Source organism: Carcharodon carcharias, chromosome 4 (assembly GCF_017639515.1).
Source record: "Carcharodon carcharias isolate sCarCar2 chromosome 4, sCarCar2.pri, whole genome shotgun sequence".
Classification (NCBI taxonomy): Eukaryota; Metazoa; Chordata; class Chondrichthyes; order Lamniformes; family Lamnidae; genus Carcharodon; species Carcharodon carcharias.
The window spans coordinates 66,073,947-66,084,124 of record NC_054470.1 but is presented as its reverse complement, the minus strand read 5'-3'; positions in this window follow the sequence as shown (position 1 = coordinate 66,084,124).

Below are 10,178 nucleotides of genomic sequence, written 5' to 3'. Positions count from 1 at the left end.
CAGCAACTCGCCAAAACTCCTTCGACGGCACCTTCCAAAGCCACGTTCTCTACCACCTAGAAGGGCAGCAGATGCATGGGAAAAACCACCACCTCAAAGTTCCCCTCCAAGCCCCTCACTATCCTGACTTGGAAATATATTGCCGTTCCTTCGCTGTCGCTGGGTTAAAATCCTGGAACTCCCTCCCTAACAGCACTGTGGGTGTACCTACACCACATGGACTGCAGCGGTTCAAGAAGGCAGCTCACCACCATCTTCTCAAGGGCAACTGGGAATGGGCAATAAATGCTGGCCCAGCCAGTAAAGCCTACCTCCCATGAATGAATTAAAAAAAAACTTGCAACCAAACTTAGTGCAAATCTGGGAGCTGTAATCCCTACTGTTATGAATGAGACGTGTTATAAGATTGTTATACTTTGAAGTGTATCTTTAATTTAAGGTTTAAGGAGTAATGAAGAGAGTCATGTGATCTGTTACGAGATCTGCCCAACAACAAGCCCATGCAGCTTGGTTACCTGGAAACCAGGGGCCAAGTTGAGACTTACTGAGACTAAGGTGCAAAATGGTCACACCTGAGAACAAAGACAGGAGTAGCTGAGCTAACTCTGGACAGACCTTCTGCCTCAGAGTTTTTGGACGGAAAGAGAGACAGAGGTCTCTCAGAGAGAAGAATGCTGGTCCTATGCAAACCACCAGGCAGAATGTGGAAGAGAGGATGGTCTCTGGTCGAAAAGACACATCCCATGGCAATCTAAAGACTCTGGAAGATTTGCTCTGACAAGGTCAGAAGAAGAAATCACCAGAGTAGGCTTCACTGCTGGTGGTCAATTTGGGAATTCTCCGAAAACTCAGGGAAATGCCTTTCCACAGCACTTGATGTTACAACTCCTTGCTTGGAGTTGAAGTGGAGCTGAGGAGCAGACCTGCAGGAGATAGTCAGGAGCTGAGGAGTGCCTATAAATACTGACCAGGGATTGCGGAGCGCCCTACCTTGCTGGAGGTCGGAGCAGAGTGGAACAGCGGGAGACAGTTGGGAGCCGAGGAACACCTATAAATAGAGACTGGGGATTGCAGAGCTGACTACCTTGCTGGGAGTTGGAGCGGAGCAGACCTGCAGGAGACAGTCGGGAGCTGAGGGGCACTGTTTCAGCTGCTGTGAGGCAACAGGAGATTGGGATGGGGAAAGAGCAACAGTGAAGTCACAGGAATCTAGTAAGTTGACTGGCCGGCAAGTGCTCAGTCTAAGGGACAGTGTGTGAGAAACCAGTTTAAGACAGGCAAGTTCAGGTAGATCTATAAATAAAAAGAACTAAAACTTTAAAATAATAAACCAAAATTTGAAAACTTTAAAATTAAAATAAAACAATAAAGCAATAAAAATAAAGTAATAAATAAATAAACAAATTTCTAAAACACACACCTTGTAGTTAAGAAGCATATAACCTTTAGCTGTCAGTGGTACTAGTATTCAATAAACACAGTAAATTGTAGCATACATAGGAAGAAAGTAATTGAAGTAAATTAACTAAATAAGTTAGAATAGCGGGACAGGTGTTATGTTGCAGCTGTGAGATGTGGGAGCTTTTGGACGCCAAGGCGATCCATGACAAACACGTCTATAGGAAGTGTAAGCAGCTTGAGGAATTCCGGATCAGGATTATTGATCTGGAATGTGAAATGCAGACACTGAGCAACATAAGGGAGGGGGAGAAATACCTGGATTCTTTGTTCCAGAAGACAGTCACACCTCTTAGAAGAAGGTCATCTATTTTGCAGTGAGGGACAGGAGGATGTGACCGTGAGTGAGGCAGGCCATGGGAATGAGCAGATAGTAGGGGAGGAGCCTCAAGCTTTGCAATTGTCAAACAGGTTGAGGTGCTCACAACCTGTGTGGAAGAAAGCGAAGTCTGCAAGGTGGATGAGCTGGCTGGCCATGGCACTGTGGTATAGGAAGCCATTCATGCGTGGGGAGTAAAAAAGAATGTACTGGCAGTAGGGGATAGTATAGTGCGAGGGATTGACACTGTTCTCTGCAGCAAAGATAGTGAGTCCAGATGGCAATGTTGCCTGCCTAGTGCCAGGGTTCGGGACAGCTGCTCAGGGCTGGAGAGGAACTTGCAGTGCAAGGGGAGGCTCCGTTGTCGTGGTCCATGTAGGTACCAATGACATAGGTAGAACTAGGAAAGAGGTTCTGCAAAGTCAGTATGAGGAGCTAGATACCAAATTAAGAAGCAGAACCTCAAAGGTAATAATCCCTGGATTGTTACCTGAGCCACGTGCAAATTGGCATAGCGCAAATAAGATTAGAGAGACAAATGCATGGCTCAAAGACTGGTGTGGGAGAAGTGGGTTCCGGTTTGTGGGGCACTGGCATCAGTACTGGGGAGGGTGGGAGCTATATCGTTGGGACAGTTTACACCCAAAACTATTTTGGGACCAGTGTCCTCGCAAATCACATAACTAGGGAAGTAGAGAGGGCTTAAACTAAACAAGAGGGGTAAGGGGTCAAGCTTGGGTAGAGGTAGCAATTCAAGGTGTAGAGTCAAGACAGGAGAGCAAAATAATATGAAAAATGAGGGTCAGAAAATGGCAGGAAGGGACAGAGAGAATGCTAAGAGAGGAACCTAAGAATACATCAACAGTCAAGACTAGATGTTAAAAAGAAAGCAAAAAGACAAAACTGAAGGCTCTATCTGAATGCATGCAGCATTACTAACAAAGTAAATGAATTGATGGCCCACACTGAAGTAAATAAATGTGATCTGATAGCAATTATGGAGACGTGACTGCAGGACGATGAAGATTGGGTCTTTAATATTGAAGGGTACATGACATTCAAGAAGAATAGGAAGTTAGATAAAGGAGGAGGGGTAGCATTGTTAATCAAAGAGGGCATTGGTGCAATAGTTAATGATGACCTTGTTTCAGGAGATCAGGATGTAGAATCAGTTAGGGTGGAGATGAAGAATAGTAGGGGAAAAAAGTCATTAGTGGGAGTGGTCTACAGGCCCCCCAACAGTAGCCACAGTGTAGGACAACGTATTCAAGGGAAAATATTGTGGGCTTGTGATAAAGGGACGGCAATAATCATGGGTGATTTTAGTCTCCACAAACTGGAAAAATCAGACTGGCAGTAGTTCTGGATGAGGAGTTCTTAGAATACTTTTGAGATAGTTTCTTAGAGCAGCATGTTCTGGAACCAACCAGAGAGCAGATTATATTAAACTTGGTATTGTGTAATGTGACAGGATTAATTAATGACTTCAGAGTAGCAGCAACCACAATATGATTGAATTTTACATCCAATTTGAAAGGGAGATGAGTGGGTCTAAGACTAAATAAGGGCAACTATGTGGGGATGAAAGCTGAGCTAGCGGAAGTGAACTGGGAAACTAGGCTAGAGAATTGATCAGTAGAGAAGCTGTGGCAGACATTTAAGGGGATATTTCAGAGTATTCAGAATAAGTACATTCCTACTATAAAGAAAAATTCTAAGGGGAGGAACCATCATCTGTGGTTAACTAAAGAAGTTAAGGAAAGCATCAAACTTAAGGAAGAAGCATACAACTCCACAAAGATGAGTGGCAGGACAGATGATTGGACAGAATAAAAAGAATGGCAGAGAATGACTAAAAGGTTAATCAGGAGAAAGAAATTAGAGTACAGAAATTAGAGCTAGCTAGAATTGTAAAAACGGATAGCAAGAGTTTCTACACGTACTCAAAAAGGAAAAAAATAAAGTGAGTGTTGGTCCTCTAGAGAGTGAGGGTGGGGAGTTAGTAGTAGATAATAAGGAAATGGCAGATGAAATGAATAAATATTTTGCTTCTATGTTCACTACAGAGGATACAAAAAACATTCCAGTAATAGCTGCAAATCAGGAGGTGAACGGGAGAAAGAACGTGGTGAAATTGAAACCACTGGGGAAATAGTACTGAACAAATTGATGGAGCTGCAGGCTGGCAAGTCTCCGGGTCCTGATAGACTACATCCTAGAGTTTTAAAAGAGGCAGTCGATGTGCTGGTGTTAATTTTCTAAAATTCACTAGATTCTGGAGAGGTTCCATCAGATTGGAAAGTAGCAAATATAACTCCTCTATTCAAGAAGGGAGGGACTCGAAAAACAGGAACCAAATGCCAGTTAGCTTGATGTCTGTTATGGGGAAGTTATTAGAAATGATCATTAAGGAGGTTATACCTGGGCACTTAGAAGAGCTCAAGAGTATCGGGAAGAGTCAGCCAGGTTTTGTGAAAGGAAAATTGTGTATAATCAATTTATTGGAGTTTTTTGAAGGAGTAACATGTGCAGTGGATAAAGGGGAGCCTGTTGATACACTGTGCTTGGATTTCCAGAAGGGATTTGCTAAGGTGCCACATCAAAGGTCATTACGAAAAATAAAAGTGCATGGTGTAGAGGGTAACATATTAGCATGGATAGAAGATTGGTTGGCTGGCAGAAAGCAAAGTATGCATAAATGGGCCTTTTTCTGATTGGCAGGATGTGACAAGTGGAGTCCCACAGGGGTCTGTACTGGGGACTCAACTTTTTACAATTTACATCAATGACTTAGATGAGGGGAGTAAAGACATGGTAGCTAAATCTGTAAATGACACAAAGATAGGTAGGAAAGTATGTTGTGAAGAGGACATGAGGAGGTTGCAGATGGATATAGATAGGTTGAGTGAGTGGGCAAAGATCTGGCAAATGAAGTTTAATGTGGGGAAATGTGAAGTTGTTCACTTTGGCAGAAAGAACAAAAAAGCAGAGCATTACTTAAATGGAGAATGGCTGTATAATTCTGAGGTGCAAATGGATTTAGGTGTTCTAGTACATGAGTCACAAAAAGTTAGTATGCAGGTACAGCAAGTTATTAAAAGGCTAATGGAATCCTATCCTTTATTACGAGAGGAATTGAAAATAAAAGTAAGGATGTTATGCTTCACTTATTACAGGGCATTGGTGAGACTGCACTTCAAATACTGTGCGCAGTTTTGGTCTCCTTATTTAAAGAAGGAGGCTTACTAGATTGATGCCTGGAATGAGTGAGTTGCCATATGAGAAAAGGTTAGACAGACTGGGCTTGTTTCCATTGGAGTTTAGAAGAGTGAGGGGTGATTTGATTGAAGGATACAGATCCTGAATGGCCTTGACAAGGTAGATATCAAAAGAATGTTTCCTCTTGTGGATGAGTCAAGAACTAGGGGGTACTGTTTTAAAATTAGGGATTGCCCTTTTGGGACAGAGATGAGGAGAAATTTTTTCTCTGAGGGTTGTGCAACTTTGGAATTCTCTGCCTCAGAAGGTGGTGGAGGCAGGGTCATTGAATATTTTTAAGGCAGAGGTAGATAGATTCTTGGTAGACAAGGTTATCGAGGTTAGATGAGAATGTGGAAATCCAAACACAAGGAGACCAGCCATGATTTTATTGAATGATGGAGCAGGTTTGAGGGGCCAAATGGTCTATTCCTGTTCTAATTTCTTTATGTTCTTAAATGGTGAGCTGTGAACCCATTGGAAGCTGGGAGTGACTGTGGACTGTTCCCTATAAAGACTGTAATTCTGTGGAGAACATGTTGTAAGGTATACATATGTGGCATGGCGTTATTGGTCATGTTACGACATTAATAAGGGTTATCTTTTCTGTAGTTTATAGTATTAGTTGCCAACTAGGTAATGTTCAATCGATATTGCTTTTGGTTTGTTACAGTCAAAGTCTTAAAACTTGAAATCTTGTTGCAATTCTTTTAAGGAATTCAAATCTCTTGTCTAAAGTCATTGGTCTCTATAGAGATCATAAGAAATTTGGGGCTGTTATGAGATATGAATCCAGAGGCTGGGAATTAAAACACTGGAATTTGCCAGAGCTTAAACAAATAAAATTTCATAATTACTTTTTCTGCATTCAGTTAAAAATTAACATGGCTATTTTTACAGCTGAAGCATTTCTCCAAAAAGACCCAGCTGTGAATGCCTTGTGAATTTGAAGCTAGTAACAGGGAAATTGGAAATAGATTTGAAAGTAGGCACTAAAAAGGCAGAGATTTTTCAAGATAAAAGCAAAATACCGCAGATGCTGGAAATCTGGAACAAAAACAGAAAATGCTGGAAAAATTACTGCAGATCTAGCAGCATCTATGGAGAGAGAAACAGAGTTAATGTTTCAAGTCCGTATGACCCTGCTTCAGAGCTGAGCAGAAGTGGAAATGTGATTAAACTTATACTGTTTAATGAGGGTGGAGCAGGTAAAGCTGGATAAAAGGCCGGAGATAGGTGGGGACAAAGGAGAGATTGACAAAGATGTCGTAAACTGAAGGACAAAGTGTTAATAGTAGTGTTAAGGGCTATAAAAGATGCTGATAGTGGCAAAAGTAAGAAAGCAGAAATGTGATAATAACAGAACAGGGGCCAGCACTCTGAAAAAAACCTGAACAAGTAACAGATGGCCCTTTTGGTGAGGGGGAGGGCAAAAAAAGGATAGAAAATGGGATAGAAGGGGGATTAAAAAGGGGATAAAACCATGGATAAATGACTAAGAATAAAAATAAAAAGAAGTGGATAAAAAATAAAAATGAATGTAGAAAAAAGGGGTGAGGATAGAGGAAAGAGTTCATGGTCTGAAGTTGTTGAACTCAATGTTAAGTCCGGAAGGCTATTAAGTACCTAATCGGAAGATGAGGTGCTGTTCCTCCAGTTTGCATTGGGCTTCACTGAAACATTGCAGCAGGCCAAGGACGGAGATGTGGGATGAGAACAGGATGGTGTGTTGAAATGGCAAGCGATAGGAAGGTCTGGGTCATACTTGTGGACAGACTGGAGATGTTCCACAAAGCGGTCACCCTGTATGTGTTTGGTCTCCCCAATGTAAAGGAGACCACATTGGAAGCAGCGAATGCAGTAGACCAAATTGAAGGAGGTGCAGGTGAAGCGCTGCTTCACCTGAAAGGAGTGTTTGGGGCCTTGGACGGTGAGGAGAGAAGAAGTAAAGGGGCAGGTGTTGTACCCTCTGCGATTGCATGGGAAGGTGTTGGGGGTGTTGGAGGAGTGGACCAGAGTGTCCTGGAGGCAATGGTCCCTATGGAATGCAGACAGTGGGGTAAGGGGAAGATGTGTTTGTTGGTGGCATCATGCTGGAGTTGGCGGAAATAGCAAGGATGTTCCTTTGAATGTGGAGTCTGGTGAGATTTTTCAAGTATTGGTTCAACACCTAAACCTTGAGGAAGGGAAAATTAATCCTGATTGCATGCAGGTTGAGTTCACTTCAATTCAATTACAAATGAACCAACTGGAATTCAAGACAGAGAGAGAACTGGAAAAACTTGAATTCACAGGAGGAAAAAGAAAGGGAAATGCGAAAACTTGAACTTGAATTCCAAAGAGCAAAGGAACAGGAAAGCCTGGCATTTCAAAGAGAATGGGAAAAAGAGAAACTGGAATGAGACAAATTAGAAAGGACATTTGGACTTGACAGAAAAAAGCTCAGATTGGGTGAACAGGGGATAGAATGAAAATTTGACAATGAGTCAAATGTGACTCCTGGGGCAGAATTTCACCCTCGGTAGGATCAGGCGAGGGCAGGCGGGAAGCTGACTGCTGCCCACGATTGAGGCCGGAAGGTGATTTCATGCTGGCAGTCCAATTAAGGCCCGCTCAGTGTGAAAAGCAAGCAGCAGCACTCAACGCTGCCCATGTGGGCGGGGAGAGAAGGGCCAAACCAAGTATATAATTTTCTAAATCGGGATGTGGAAAAGCTGTGAAACCTACTCCCATGGGAAAGGAGAATTGCTACAATGAATGACGTAAAGTGAAGTCATGAGTAGTAAAATAAACTCTCATTTGGAAGAAAGCTAGAGTTTGGTAGTACAGAACAGTATTGCTGAAAAAAGAGACATGCTGTCTAAGCTTTTCATCTTGCAATCATCAGGACGGATCACAAGATTATCAACAGTAAAGGGAAAAACAATTTATGCTGCAACACCTCTACCAAAGTCCACTTGCCAACCAATCAGTACTCTCTTCTCATGCAGTATAAATTGTTGTTCCCTTTACTGTTGGTAATCTTGCAATCTGTCCTGATGAGTGCAAGACAAAAAACGTAGACAGCATGTCTCTTTTTTCAACAACACTAAAGTTGGAGTTCCAAGAATCTGTATAAACTCTACTTTAAGTCCTAATTGTCATGAGATAGGATGTGAGGGGTTGTGCTGCCAAGCCAGGCTGTTTAATGGTGACATATGACAAGGGAGACAATATTAGCTGTTCTGTTCTGTTCGTAGTAAGTTAGTTGATAAGGTGTTTACAATGTTATATTTTGGTATTGTTTTTGAAAAAATATTACTTAAGTAATAATATTTCACCTTTTGGGGGAGGTGTTATGAACATGAGGTTTTAGAAGATTGCTAATTTTTAAACTGTCTCTAAGGTAAAAGGGAATAATGAAGAGTCATGTGATTTGTTATGCGATCTGCCCAGTAAGAAGCCAGTGTGGCTTCGTTACCATGGAGACCAGGGCCTAGATTTAGACTTACTGAGAGCACAGTGCAAAATGTTCACATCTGAAAACAAAGGGGGGAGCAGCTGGGCTGATTATGGAAAGATCTACTGCCTCAGAATTTTTGGGCAGAGAGACGAAAATCAGTGCAGCTGATGTGGTCAGCAGGGAGAACGCTGCTGGTACTCTGCAAACTATCAGACAGAGCGCAGGAAGGTGGATGGGCCCTACTCAAAGAGACACATTCCATGACAATCTAAAGACTTTGGAAGATTTGCTCTGGCAAGGCCAGGAGAAGAAATCACGGAGTGGTTTTTACTGATAATAGCCAGCTTGGGAATTTTCCAACAACTGAGGGAAATGCCTTAAAGTGATTGCTCAATGTTGCGACTCAGTGAAATGGTGAGATGTGAACACATTGGAAGCTGGAAGTGACTGTGGACTGTTTCCTTCATCCTGTGGAGATGTGGTCTAAAGTTTTTGTATGTAGCATAGGTTTATCAGTTGTGTTAAGATTTTAATGAGGATTATCTTTTCTGTAGCTTAGAGTATTAATTGTCTACTAGGTAATGTTTGGTTGGTATTGCTTTTAGTTTGTTCATTATGTAAAAGTCTTAAAACTTGAAATCTTGTCATGCAATTCCTTTAAGTTGGTCACTGGGAATTCAAATCTCTTGTTTAAAGTCATCGGTCTCTATGGGGATCGTAACAGCGCTATGTCTGCTTCCTCCCAATGCATGAATGCCTTCAGCTCTACTGTTCTATAATAGACACTGTTTGCATTGCTGTATAGGCATTTTAACTCATTTTTAATAGGAGTTTCTCTCACTTTATGTTTAACCATCTTTTTAGCCTTCTTGCTCATGTTCTACAACTGTACTTATCCCCTGGCCATCAATGTCCCGCCCTTCCTTTATTCTTTTCTATCTCATTCTGCCCTGTTTTGTTTACATTTCATTGCTTACATTTCTTGTAACCACCCACACCCAATCTGGCAGTTCACTTTTATTCTCAGTGTATAAGTTGACTCCCATTTTTGGAGGGGTATTTTGAGGCTTCAAAGGCCCACTTCTGCTAAGACCTGCAGCATTATCAGTGGGAAAAGGGTCTTCCACTTCACCACTGTCGCTCTGCCCAGCAAAAGCGCAGCTATGAAGACTGTCTACTGACCTCTCCAGCTCAGCAAACCTTTCACCTGCCATTGACCTGAAAGAGATCTGATGTTCTGGCCCAAAGTTATTATTGGAAAACTGACCACGTACACTTGGCCTGGCAGTGGAGTCTCCGCTTCACCCAACTCCCTTGTTTGATCAAGACCAAATAGCACATGGCAGTGGCAGCGCTTTCCATATAGTTACTCCTGGAGGAAATGAGACTCTGAACTCCAATCCAAGATGCATCAGACCATAGCCAAATGAATTAACTAGGGGAAATCCATGATGGAAATCATTAATTAAGGTAATTCCAGGTCCCCGCCCACAAAGCATAGCATTCTTTTTCAGGGAGAAACTTTGTTATCAACTTCCCGTGTCTGGAAATTATTTTCCACTTCTGATTAAACTTTTACTCTCTTTTACCAACTTCTGCAAGTTATTATTTCCCCATTTTCTGGTTAACCATTTCCCATTTCAGACTTGGGCCAGAAATTTCCAGCCCCGTTGGCATTGGATGTCATGGCAGGGCAGTGGG